Raw genomic sequence first — 15,337 nt, forward strand, 5'->3', positions numbered from 1 at the left:
GATATGGCCCCAAAAAGTCCACATAAAGCTTCTGAAAGAATCTTTTCGTTTCAACAATCGTTCCCATTGGTGGTCTTAAAACATAGTTCGGATGTTTTGTCATTTTACATACTTCGCAATTGTTTATATAATTTTTAACGTCTACAACAAGATTTGGCCATAAGTAAAACCTTCTTATCCTTTCCAAGGTCTTATTTATTCCACTGTGTGCTGACAAGGTACTTTATGGGCTTTGTCTAGAATTTCTGGAATCATTAGCTTTGGAATCCAGAGTTTCCAAGCTAAATCATCCTGAACCTTCTCCCCTGTAGCATGTTCAGTTCTTCTGTATAAGTAACCGTCTACTATTTTCAGATCCGGCATTTTGTCAATATTCTTACCCATTCTATCCAATAATTCCTTGTGTTCGTCAGAGTGAAAATGTGTGGAATTCAAATCTACGAAAATCCCCGAGTCACTATCCGAATTGTCTAAACTGTTTAATCCTAAAGCTGACAAATCGTCCGTGTTGGCTCTAGAAAGAGTATCAGGAACTACGTTTAAACTACCACGAATATGTTCTATTTTGAATCTGTACCCTTGCAATTTTAAAGCCCATCGAGCTAGCCTTGAACTCAGATCTGTCTGAGACATGAGCCACTTTAACGACGCATGGTCAGTTATAACCGTGAACTCATGTCCTTCGACATAAGTTCTGAATTTTTTAATACTTAGCAAAGCAGCTAAGCATTCTTGTTCGGTCACTGAATAATTACGTTGGGCTTGATTGAGTTTCTTGGACATAAATGCCACTGGGATCTCTTCACCCTCCGCAGTTTTCTGGACCAACACGCTTCCTATTCCTGTTTGACTGGCATCGCAGTGTATAAAGAATGGCTGCGAGAAATCAGGGCTATGTAAAACAGGCCTTTTGAGCATCTTCTGTCCATACAAATATTTTCTTTTTCTTTAATAAATCAGTTAAAGGCGTGGTAATAGAAGCATAGTTTTTGATAAACTTCCTATACCAACCTGTCATTCCTAAAAATCTTCTAATTTGCTTGACTGATCTCGGAATTGGATAGTCGGTAACTGCGGACACTTTCCGGATCTGTCTGAATGACATCATTTCCTACCACATGACCAAGATATTTTACTTCCTTAACACAAAATCTACTCTTTTCCACATTAATTGTCAAACCTGATTCACGTATTCTATTGGCAACTATCCATAAGACCTCAAGATGCTTATTGAAAGATTCCGATATAATGAGAAGATCGTCGAGATAAACAAACACCCCTGTCCTGAGAGCCGGTGGTATAACCTTATCCATTAGGCGTGACATAGTCTGCGGGGCATTACATAACCCGAATGGCATAACTTTATAATGGTATAACGGTCTACCAGGAAAAGTGAATGTTGTTTTATCCCTAGATCCCATATCTAACGGAATCTGCCAAAAAGCATCTTTAAGATCTATTGCCGTGATAAATTCTGCTTTGGGGAGTCGACTAAGAATACCGTCTATATGTGGTAAAGGATATGCTTCTCCAATTGTGACGGAATTTAGTTTCCGACTATCTAAGCAAAGTCTATTCTTTCCTGGTTTGCGATGGAGGACAATAGGAGATGACCACGCACTATTTGACTCCTCGATCACCCCTAACTCTAACATACGATCTAACTCTTCATAGATTAACTTTTCAATGGCTGGTGAAACCGGAAAATGCCGTTGCTTGACAGGTTTAGCATTTCCGGTGTCTATTGAGTGACATAAAATATTTGCTTTACCAAGACCTTCCTTAGCAAATGATGGAAAAAGGGCAATCACCTGGATTAATTGCTGTTGTTGAATTGGGGTCAAAGTCATATGAAGAGAAAGTTCTGTTAAACCTGGGGAGGTATTTAAAATAGAAGGCAAACTATTTAAATCTGAAGGAAGCAGTTGAAATAATTCCCAGAAATCAATACCAAGAAACAAATTTCTCTCTAAACTCGGAATTATAAAAATAAGAATTGGTTTTTCAACCCCCTTAAACCTATCGTCGTTTCCACAAAACCCATCACATTCTGACATTTTCCGTCTGCCGTCTTGACTGATGATTTTAACTTTTTAAATGCTGCTCCAGAAGCCAAAAATGCTTGCGCTGCATCTGAACCTATACAACTGATTGATGCACCAGTATCCAACAAACCTAACATAGTTTTCCCAAACAAATTAACTTCAGCATAGGGTCTTACGTCACCAGACTCATCTAAAACTGAACAAACAAATTTTTTTCTAAGTTGTTTCACTTTTTGCCAAAAATTATGCATACGGGAGCTGAACGAGATGATTTATGAGGTTTACCAAACATTTTTTACGAATACGATAATACTCTTGAAGTCTGACATGTAAAGGTTTAAATTTTAAGCATAAATCTGAATTATCGGTTCCTAATGATGTAATAGGGGGACTAATCTGGTTATTAGATGTGCTAAGATCTTGTTGGTTTCGGTTTAATATTGTATTTATATTTCGGTCTCTGCAGGTTTGTTCTTCGTGTTGTGTGCACTTTTCTGTGCACTGAATTGGGAGTTTTTTGAAGCACAATTTCTACAGTTCGGTTTATAAGTGTCTGGAATGCCGCAACCGTAACAAAATATTGTCTTCTCTGAAAGACAGTCTTGAAAACGGTGGCCTGGTTTACGGCAATTCCAACAGATCAAACTTATTCCACAAACTTCCTCACCCTTTAGAAGAGGTAAAAGCTCCATCTCACTATCTAATTCCTGAGCTATTTCGGAAACTCTTCCTTGACTTCCAGAAATCCTAGAAGCACCTACTCCTTGCCTTCTAACATCTGCGAAAAAGAACTCTCTACGCCTACAAATATCTCTTAAATCCTGTACCGATGAAATACGGAGGTTCAAGATTTCGTGCTGTATATCAGGCAGCAGATTACGCCGTAAAATCTCTACCAAATAGTCATCTGGAATTGGTTCTCTAAGGTGATCAGTCATTTCAACAATTGATTCATAAAAGCTATCAAATGTTTCATTGGGTCTTTGCTTTCTATCACGAATCATTTCTCGATAATCGACGTCTGTTCGAGAATCTCTATATTCTTTCCGCAAAGCAAGGCACAAGTTTGGCCATTTAATGGAAGATACCGTCATATGATAGCGCCAAAACCATACACTAGTTTTACCCTCAAACAATAAACTGGCATTATTGCATAACAAATCGAAATCACCTTGCAAAGTCTGGGCTGTTAACGCCTCTAAGCGATATATAAAGCTATTCGCTGACAGACTATTTATTCTTCCAGAAAATTTTAATTTCCAATTTGAAATAATTTGTAATACTTTATCTGGGCGTAGACTTAGGTTAGTTAGAGACGATACTCCAGACATTGTAGGGTTAGGACGACGTGATAAAGATCCGGTTTCAGGGAATTGTTGAAAAGAACTATTAGAATTATTCGATTCAGTACGAATACCTAATCAATTTCTAAAAGTTTGGTGTTCAACGGCCGGTAAAGTATGCATTTGAGGAGGTGAACGAGGGTTATTTTTAATTGGCAACGAGTTACTCTGCGATGTTTCTGGCATTTGTTGGGGATTGATATTTAGTACAGAAATTCTAGTCTCAATAGCTGTATCAACTAAGTTGGAAATTTGATGGGTCAATGATGATAAAAGCTGAACTTGCTGTTCCGAGACTATAGAAGCTATCATATCACTGAACGACTCATTAGCAGAAGCTGTAGGCTGATTAACTATTGTTTGCTCCATAACAGAAGAATTCAAATTAGCTGAATCTGATCCTGTACCCTCCTCTGGAATAGTAAAACCTATAATTCTTTGTCCTCCGCTTTGGACCGAAGTGGATGCCATAGTTTTTGAGCGAGTTACAATAGGAGTAACAGGAGCATCATTAACTATTCTCGTGTTACAAACTGGGCAATATGGTCTGGTTTTAAACTCAATGCTAAACAATTTTTATGAAAAGTATGACCACAACAAGTCTGCACTAAGGTTGATTTGGATGTAATATTTTCATTGCATGCATTGCAAAGTAACTGTTTGGTAGGAGCTGTAGGGGCATCATCATTATTTACCATTTTGAATAAAGGAAAACCAAAAACCTCAGTTAAGAAAAAAAATTTTAACAGAGGAAGACTATTCAAATGAAATTAATACTCATTTATAATATCAATATTTAAATCGTTTAACTAATTTCTAATAAAACAAATTAATATAAATCGAATTTCGCTTAAAACATCAATGTATCTGAAGAAAATAGGAAATAAAATAACCAATCTCTGCTTTCAACACGGAAATCCAATTATATGCATGTATTGATCTCTAAAAATTTTACTAAAAACATAGAACCAAAAAAAATATAAGCAACACTCTAAATTTCTTTCTCCTCACTATGTGTATAAACGAAAAATTAAATGAATGCATGCAAACTAAATAAACAAAAGACTTAAGTAAAAACTCTAAACTGACCAAGTGGTATAATGAGAAATAAAAAATATTTAACAATAATATTACAATTTGGAAAGATTGATTTTAATTCAAATAATTTAAATTAAAATTTTCAATTGAATGAATTGCTGTACTTCAGCATTTAAAAAAAATATTAATTTAGATTTTGTGAGGAAAGAAAAAAAATATGTAACAAACAAAAAATAATTTATATATTCGACTATTTAATTTGTATGCCTGTGAGTAAAACTTGTTGTGAACAATATTCTTTGTGGAAAACATTAAATGAGACAAAATAGAAGAAATAGAAAAGTTACAATGAGGGATAAATGTTTTAACAAAACAACTATTATTCCTCCCATTATATAAAATTATTGTTTAATTAAGTTGAACATAGCATGGGTCAGAGACCTAGCTTAATTATCCAGGTTCTGCATTCCAACAGGCTAAAGTCAAATTCAACTAAACAACTACAAGAATGTTAATTAGGGAATATCTTGAGAAATTAGGTTGTCAAATAGAGAATATCCATAAGACAATATCCATAAGATTTCAGGATAAGCAAATTGAAAATGAAAAGTATAGAATTAGAAAAGGGAATATAAGTATGTAAAAAGGGATCCGAACAAATGATACTTCATTGCCAAATGCAATAGTAGATGGTATTTTGAGAAATTATTATCATTCGGGACCCACGTTGGGCGCCAAACATTTATTTTGTAGCATATAACGAAAAAAATTGATTTTATTTAAATGGATGTTGAAAATTATTCAATTATAGCGGATGCATGCTTGTATACCGGCTTTTCTACTCGTCGGAGGGAGGGTTCGGTGGCTATAATGTATCATAAAATTTGAGCTTCATATAAACTTATTTAAATATGCATGCAATATATAAATATATAGAAAAGAGATAAAAAAAAAGAAATATAAATGTTATTCCACAAGTTATATTAACAGATTGATAAAATATGGTATTGTTATCTATGCAATCTGTTGCCCACCCATCCTGGATCATATTTATTGACTCCGTTGAATTAAAAGTAATAAAAACTAACTAATATGATCCCTAAATATTCACACAACCAAGTTGTACTACAAGCTTTTCAAAATTAAACAGTCATAATGTTAGATTTATTCACTGATCATCTTCATGATTTTATTCTGCAAATTCATAAATCGAAATATAGTTTTAACATTTTATATATTATCAAATTTTACTATTAATTAAGATTAAGATTAATAAAAAAAAACAATATAAATTAATGAAAATTGATTAACTAAACTAATAATTAAAAATTTAAATAAAAAAAAGTAGCAAGTGCTTCACGGGTTAAAAAAAATCTACAAGGTCAATGACCAAAGATATAGAAATCAAAAGAAAAAGGACCAAAATATTTTAAATGAATATAAAAAAAAACATAAGCAAAGAATGTAAAAATAAAAACAAAATAAAATTTGACTTACATTACGTCGTTGTTGCTCCCACGCCGAAAGTACTTTCGTTGAGTGCAGCTTACGATGGAGTTGTTGAGAGAGAGATATTATAATTCGGATTTAAGAGAGCTTGTGTTTTTTTCCCTATATAACCAATGAGGCACTTTAAATATAAAATTAATTATTTTTAATATTAAATAAAGCAAATCTTAAAAATCGTTTATATTGTTTTTTTTTTACCATTTTTTTTTTAAAACTTTTTTTTTTTTTGTTTTCACTAACGAAATTGCATTTCATACACAAATCAAAAGAGCTTTTGCGACTCAGTGCTGTTAATAATGCCACTGTTACCATTCAATGTATTCTTAGACAAAAACTTCTTAAATATATGTAAATTGATTTGTATAAGTATACGTTTGTTTGTGTATGATATGCAATTACATTTAATTTCTTTTCGTAATAATTAAAGCATGCAAATAACTGTTTTTTTTTAAAGAATTTAAGAAACACTAGACAACAAATTTAAATTTTTATAATATTAAACAAATTATAACTAAAACAATATATATTTTTTTTTCTAAAGTTCTTCTTTTAAATTTAATAAAGTGAGCGAAAAATAAAAGTTTAGCACTAATCAAATGAAGTTATTAGGATATTGATGTAAATTACTTGTGTTAAAGAACAAATTTTCTTGACACTTGTAGGTCAGTGTATTTTGTTTTGTATAATTGTTTTTCATCAACATTTTTTTTTTAAATAATTTTTTTTTCTTTAACAATTCTAAATTTTTGATTTAAGTATTTTCTTTCATTTACACTTATTTAACACTGTCACTTTTTCCATATATTTTTATTTTTCCTTTTTTTACACCGGCGGTCTTTTTGCTCAATCGATCTACCACGAGTTAAACTTCACCATCAACTAAACTCATTGACTTAAGACCTCTGTATAGCACTTAAAAGCTTTTTGTACATCAAGCCTAGCTAATGAGAACACAGAATCCACCACAAACCAGGAGTTTTCTTTTGTTGTTTTATACTTAATTTGAGCAATAGGTGCCAAACCTAATTTAAGTTGAGACAATTAAAAGCAATTAAATACATTAAAACAAAATTTGGTGAACTCCTATATCAGGGGTGCCCACAAGTTCCTTATGGAAGAGTAAACTCAAATACATTTAAAGAAAAGCTACTTTTTATTCAATATTTGTTGTTGCTAAAACCAATTCATACAAAGAAAAAAGAAAAAAAACTCACTTTCAACACACACATTTTTAAAATATCATACGATAAACAAAAACAAAATCTACATGGATGATCGCAGTCGTCAATGTTTACCAGCAAAGCATACGAAAGTGTTGTTGCTTTCAACATGCATGTATTCAGTGAAGAACGACAAAAAAAATAATAAGACAAAGTTGTTTGTGTATTTTGTATTGCTAGTGCTGAGTGCTCTAGTGAGTATACAAAACACACAGCCTATAGCTAAGAGCAATTACAAAAACAAAAGAGTACCAAGAGTATAGGGCTTGGGCATGACTGTCCTATATAAATATTACCTTAATTTGGCAGCTTTTAGAGAGTGTAAGATGACCACATGCACAACAACAATGTATATTGTATTTGTTTTGATCATCAATAAATTGGTGATTAAATCAAAACCCAAATCCAATGAATGATGTTGTTGGAATCTATCGCCAAAGAAAAATACTCATCTGATTCAGGTCAAGAATGATCCTAACTAAGGCAGAAAGTAATTTGTTCTAAAAAAATCAGTAGATACATTGCCAACAGGACATACTTACAGTTTGTATTTAATTGTAGGGAGCTTAATTTTTGTTTTATAGCTTTCTAAGAAAAATCTAATAGTTAGCACAATAAAGCAGTAAGTATAAGAAAAATTTCTTGTTTAGCTTTAAAGATAATTCTCAATTAGAGTTAAATTTGCACCAAAACTTAATCAAGTCTACTTGACGTGGTATCACCAACTATATCTCGCGTTTTTTAAAATTTTGCAAACTAGAAGACTCGGTTTTCTGTAAAACAGTACTATTAACGCTATATTTCCATATTATTAACATACATTTTTCATAAACAAATAAAGGTGTAGAAATAATGAACGATACCTAAACAGACAACATAGTTGAGTGGTGAATTTTATCAACGTATAGATGGCACTGATGACCGTTAAAATAAATTGAGATTTGACTGTTGCATATAGAAACTGAGGCAGGCATATTATGCTGGGTATACACGATACTATTTTTCGTACTAATCGACGTATGAGTTGAAGTACGATTTTGTGATAGACGTTACTACAAATCGTACTATTTCCTTTGAAAAAAAATGACAAGTAATAAAAATATCACAAAAATCAAAAATTTTTGATTTTCATACTTCGTTAGTACGACAACATGATACACGTTACTAATTTCATACTTATACGATTTATCGTACGACTTATCGTAACGTGTATACCTAGCTTTACACACACATCCAAACATACGTTTTGTTGCTTTTTTGCCAAAGCATGCAATAAATTGTCTTTTTTTGATGAAATTTTCAGAGGTTGTCTCAGATTTTTGCTCATATCTCCGTTATTTATGGACGGATTTTAAATAGCAAACTTATCGAAAGCATGTCTGACAGAATTATTCAAGATTTGGATCCCGAATATATCTGGGTCTTCAGAAAATTGATTTCAACAGACAGACGGACATGGCTTAATCGACTCCGTATAAAAACAAGAACGTAGGAATTTGTGTGAGAAAAATTTATTTACAAATTGTTACTAGTTATTTTGTATACCCGTAAGAACTGGTTTGTGTTTATGCTATTGTCTGTCTGGTTTCTGGTGTGTGTTTTAAATAACGAACAATAAAATTGACTTACGATTTACTATTTTGGAAGCTTTATTTCAAATTTATAACTACAAATTTTAAAAATATAAACGTTACAAGATTTTACTGGTAAAGTATTTACTGGGAAGGAAAATGATCAGAGCTATAATTTTTAAACAAATAGTAAAAAATATTTATCTTTGAAACGGAAAACAAAACTAATTTCAAAGTACTTAAATTAGGAATAAATTCAAATTCGAAAGCAAACAGAGTGCTATTTTTTAAATATTGTTAAATTTTAATAGAAATGTAACAATTTCCAATGGAACAATCTCCGAATGAACATTGATTAATATTTGTTAAAAGCGTATTTGGAATTGATATATTTGACCGATCTCAAGAATTAATTAAATTAGAAAAGTTCACTAAAATAAAGAGACCTTGCTTTAATATCCCTCATATATTCAATTCCTGGATAAATTAAAATCACCGCAAGTGAAAATTGTCCATTGACAATAAAGTGATCGTATTTGGTCCAAACATCCCAGATTCCACTATGACAAACCTTTTATATTTATGACAATTTTAGACAATTTCTCCTATTGAAATCACGAACATTTATTTACATGTGTAATTTTTTCTCGTATGTGTAATTTAGGTATGAGACATGTGTAGTTTATAATTTTCTTGGTGGCAACACTGCTAACTAGTAACATCTTTTAGTTATTGAACAGAGCTAATATCGCTCATTTGCTGCAACAACGTCATAACTCAAAATCTGTGTTTTTTGAACTGTGTAATATAAAATATTCGCCGTTCTATAGTATTTCATATAGTTTTATCAGTTTTCAAAAAAGTCAATTATTTTTTGTGTGAGTGTTTTTTTGTTGTAAACATCAATATTAATATTCAGGTTTTCTCGTACATATATTTGACAAGTAAAAATATGGGTTAAATACAGATTAGAAAGATATTAACATCTACTATTTAAATCAGGTTTTATTTCAGAAATCGCATGATTTCATAAAAATATTTTCTATACGTGATGTGGGATTTTATGGATCTAATGCTTCCAATTCTTCAAAATGCTTGACACAAATCCGCATCGCATTCACTTACTGCCAAATAAGAGGGACTCTGTCTAGTATTGCATTCGGGCATGCAGCCACAGGCCGGGAAACGATTCTTGCAATCACTGTTTTAAATTTTACCAAGTAAAATGTCATAAAACATTCAAAGCCGTTTTTCTCGAAACGACTTTTTTTGAATTATATCGTTGTTGCAGCAAATGAGCGATATATATTTCGTTAAAACCGGTTAAACAGTGGCACTGGATAACATAACAGGACTAAAAAGTGAATGATATGTAAATCTAGACCAAAACCCATTATAGCAAATGTAGCCAAAAATTTTTAATTTTCGTAAAGTTTTATTCAATATTTTTAAGCTAAATTCAGCGTACAATCAAATATGAAATAAAAATAAAATTTCCAAAAAAAAACTTAAACAATTTGCATTTCACCATTTCACAAATTCTTATTGTTCTGTGGGACCATATCTGTAGTCAAATTACAATTCCTAGCCCGGTTGAATAGTGATCTTCATTACTTTAGCATAACAGTTGGGATTGATGTAATGATTGTCAAAACGTATTTTATTTCCTTTACGTGTAGCATCCACAACAAAATCATTATTTAAATTCAACAGTAAAGAGCTCATGTACTTGCCATAGACTTTACCAAGTCGAACAGCTTAATCTTGTAATATAATTTCACCACATTCTTCAGAGCACTCTCCTTAATAGGGGGGTCAGACGGCATGTATTGCTTGTGTATTGCGACATGTATTCGATACATATGGAATTCCATGTGTATGTCAAAATTCACGTTATACATACGATTCATAATTTCCACGATCAAACGTACATATGTAATTGCATGTGACATAACCTCTATTAGTTTATATGTTTGTTGTTTTTAACAATATATTTATTTAAAACATTTTTAAATCACAATACATATATTTAATGCAATGAAATTTATTTTGTTGATTTTTCTTTACTATTTTTTGTTTTGTTTTTTTATTTTGCACTCACACAGTGTTGTATTTCAAAATACAACACTGTTATACACACGAAAATAGAACATGCTCTAATTGTAAAAAATGTCACGAGTAATACACATGTATTTTACATACACAAAGTTTCATATGGATCACACGGTATGTACATGTTTACATATGGAAAAATGTCCCAATACATGGCACAAAACACAAGCAATACATGCCGTCTGACCCCCCTTTAACTAATATACCACGACTGGACACAACCGATAGAGCCATTAGCAAATGTTTATCTGATTAAATAAATCATGGAAATACTATTAATTAAAAATGTTAGTTAGCATGCAAATATTGTGTCGCGATTGGGCGGGATATGGTATGCCGGCATCGTTGGCTGCCTTTTTGGCCTATTGGAATCAACAGCAAACAATAACAAATTAATTTCCATTTGCGTACAGATGTAGAAAACTTACGTACCTTGCACTAAAATTAACACAGCTACTTTATGAGGCGTCGGAGTTTCTATACGTGATGTGGGATTTTGTGGATCTAATGCTTCCAATACTTCAAAATGCTTGACACAAATCCGCATCGCATTCACTTACTGCCAAATAAGACTCTGTCTAGTATTGCATTCGGGTATGCAGCCACAGGCCGGGAAACGATTCTTGCAATCACTGTTTTAAATTTTAACAAGTTAATAAGTTTTTATTGTGCTATGGAACTCATTTGTTTAGAAGCCGAGGTCAACGTGCTTTTCCTTACTTAAATATTTTAAATTTCAAATTATTTTCATATCCTAAACGAATCAAAACAAACAACTTCAAACTACAATTTTAATTCGCATTTATTTTGTTTATATTTTAATTCGCCTACGGCTGAGTGTTGCCACATCATTTTTTCATATATCTTTAATATGTTGCCATACATTACTAAGATTGCCACTTTTATTATGAACGCTATTATCGACCTATTATATATAAGAATAAATTAATATATATATATATATATATAATATATAATATATATATGTAATATTTAAATATTTTATATACGGTTGCCGCTATGCTTAGTCACATTGAGATAAGACGTATATTTAATTCGATTTTGGTATAAATCAAGATCATCGAAACAGTTTGAATTTTAATAATTTTTTTGGTGTTTATAGCTCTCATAATTATAAGCGCAAAAATGTTAAACTTTTTGCCTGCTCTCTCTTAGTTTAAGAGTTATAGGCTTTTAAAGTCAATATATATAATAGTAAATTTCTCATGTATTTGGAAAATAATCTGATCATTATGGTTATCATTGAATAGTGCTTCAAAATACCTTTAATATGATATATGATGTGGAACTGTTTATTAATATTGGGAACCAAAAATTCCTTTTTTAAAAAAGAAATTTTTTTTTGTCTCCTATTCGGAACTCATTTCCATATTGGTGCTCAACGAATATTTTCATTTTTAGAACAAAAAAACTAAATTTACTTATTTTTTTATTTTTCAAAAGTTTGCTTCTGAGTGAAAGTACTTGGAAACATGATCGATACATCAGTAGATAGGAGCAAAAGTCTGCTATGAAGCACCAATGTAGATAATTAAATTGAAATTTGAATAACACGTGGTCTACTAAAATGGCGCAAGTGACAACCACGAAATCTGATTCTACGGTCATTCAGTAATTTATTCCAGTTTTTAAAATTAAAATATCTTTTAAAATGACCAAATAATGATTCCACAAATATAGCAATATTTTTGTCATGCTTTTGTTTACATTTTTCCTTATGTTTAAATAAATAGTACTGTTTTTGCAACTCTGTAAAAAAAATTTTCAAAAAGGCCTGTTTGTTTTCTTCAGCTGCGTGTTTAAGTGACATGTTTACCTCTATAAAATTATGTTGATAGTACAAAAAAGGTAGAAAAAAAGTACAAAAAGAAGTACAGATCAGCGTTGCCGCTTTTGTCTAATTGGACCAAAATTGGTAGTTTCAAGTTAACAAATTGACTTTTGGTAGTTTGATTGTTCCGATATTTGTCGTATTTTGGTAGGCTACGATATTTCTGAATACATAAGTATTTTTAAGAACAAAATAATTAAAATAATAACTATAAAAATAATAAAACTACATATTTGCAAAATATGAAGATAGCATTTTCTTAAATATTTAGTTTAGTCAGGTAAATGTGTATTTATTTAGTAACTTTTATTTTCTAATAATATGTGTTAAACTCTGCTTCAATATTTCAGTTTCATCTGACACTTTAAATGTCCAATTATGGAAATTAGGACGCGTAATTTATTTCTATATGAAACTTATTTGTGTTGAATTTTTTCGGGATACCAACACTTTTAGGAGTTTTGTGCTCGTTTAAGTAATTTTCGGAAGAGGGCCTTATATGGGAGCTATGGTCAATTATGAATTGAATTTTTAGGTGTAATTTATTTGTAAAAATGTTATTTAATATCTATATAAATCAGGACATTAATATGGGGGCTATGTGAAATACATGGACAACTAGCCAGACAGACGTACGGAAGGACATGTTAAATCGACTCAAAAATAAAATCTCGAAAACTGAACGATTTTAACATATTTATGATTGTAGTGTTCTTAAATAACTTTCTTCCTCTGGGTAATTTTATAGCAGCAATAATATAATTTAAAGTTAACTATTAATTTTGAAACGAATCCATATAGCATTTCTCAAATATTATAAATTTGGTAGGTTTTGGTAGTTTTTAATTAGAAATTTGGTAGGAAAAATATTTTATGAGTGGCAACGCTGGTACAGATACTAAAAAGAAGTACATTTGCGTACTTCTTTAGGGGTTATGCAGTTAAAGTACAAAAACTAAAAAAAAGTACGCGTACTGCTGAAAACAGTACGTCTGGCAAGCCTACCCAAACGTATCATCTTGAAGTTGAAACTCATCGAATATGATATCGCTTTCTTATCGTAATAGTGTCACAGTGCGGGAAAAAACGTCCCACCCATATGGTACCTACCAATTCTATCCATTTAGTTCATTATCATATTTACTTAAGAGTGGACTTTAGGTCTACAATAGACAAGATAAAATATACTTTTGACGTTAACGGCTGTAAATATAAAACTAGCTGAAGCTGTTTTTTTTTTTTTTTGGGTTGTTTGAGTAAGTAAAGTAAGTAAGTAAAGCGTTTTATTGAGTCTTTTTTTCTTTACATGGAAGAGTGAGATACAAAATCGAAATTTTGATGTATAAAATCTTAAAACTATATATTTGTCTTGTTTTAATACACATTAAAAGATGAAAAGCAACTTGCTAAATAAAAATCATATGTTGTTAACATTGAACTGTTAAAATGATACGCAAACAATGCTTGCTCCCGGCATTTACTATAACTAACAGAGAAGACTGTTAAACAAAATAAATACATAAAACTAAATAACACTTAAAACTAAATAAAACAAAACCGTAAATCACATTGGCCAACAGTGAAATCCGATATCACAGATAAATTAAATGACTAAGAGCCAGTTTTTGACTTCGTATTTAAATATGAATTATATTTAAGTTCTATTTAAATGCGAAAATGAGTTTCTCAGTGCTTTTTTAAATGATACTTAAATGGCCGACGTTGGTCATTTAAATTCTATTTAAGTTTCATAAACTACCATATGTTTTTGACAGCTGACTTTTGTTGTTTGGTTTTTTTTCACTCTATTGTAGTAAAAAAAAAAACAAACAACAGCGTCTTGCTAAAAAAAGCGTCTTGCAAAAACTACAATTCCGATGCGGGGCAATTGGAGCTTCTTTTGTGCATTTTCCTACCAATAATTTTATTGTTTAATAAACTTTTATTTCTTATTGGGCAAAATGTATCAATTTTTGTTTTGGTTGAACAGCTGTTTTAAGCAAAACTATCGATAAATTTTTGATATTTAGTAGTGCTACCATACTTTTATCTTATTTAAATAAGACAAATTATGTAGCACTGAAAAACTCAAACTGTATTTAAATACAACTTAATTTTAAGTTAAAATTAACTAAATATGTATTTAAATAACAAGTCAAAAACTGGGCATAACAATAATTACATGTAACATACATTGTATGTGAATATAAATTAAATAACAGAAATGGAATTCCCAGAATTCAAAAATCACGTTAATAAAACAGTTACATTGATGAACAATAAGTACATACATAATTCGAGAGTACCATTTAAGTACAAAAAAAATAATAAATTGTCATATAAATAAATAATAAGTAAATAAAATGGATGAAAAAGTGGTGAATTCATCCTCTATGGGCACCAGGAATTGCCTTGCAATAAAATACGGCAGCTTGAATGGATCCATGTCAGCATCCAAAGACTCCATAACAATACCAATAGGCGATAGGTATCCAAATCTCGACCAGTCCGTGTATCTCTCCTCCTCATAAATGTCGTTCATAAGGGAGTTATCATGGTGACCAAGATTTCCAACAAATTTCCTTTGGAGGTCGAAGGCATACGCACACAAAGGTTTGACACTAGACTGGGTATATATATATGAGTT

At 31.1% G+C, this 15,337-nt stretch overlaps 1 long non-coding RNA gene across 1 annotated transcript; it reads right to left on the reverse strand.

Moving 5' to 3' along the window:
- Window positions 1–10,141: 10,141 nt before the first annotated feature.
- On the reverse strand, window positions 10,142–11,652 carry LOC135955004 (uncharacterized). Its single transcript, XR_010576275.1, has 2 exons — window positions 11,271–11,652; window positions 10,142–11,200 (listed from the first exon to the last, which is right to left on the reverse strand). It is a non-coding gene; the product is annotated as an uncharacterized LOC135955004 (long non-coding RNA).
- Between the last annotated feature and the right edge of the window lie 3,685 nt (window positions 11,653–15,337).

Source organism: Calliphora vicina, chromosome 3, assembly GCF_958450345.1.
Source record: "Calliphora vicina chromosome 3, idCalVici1.1, whole genome shotgun sequence".
Lineage (NCBI taxonomy): Eukaryota > Metazoa > Arthropoda > Insecta > Diptera > Calliphoridae > Calliphora > Calliphora vicina.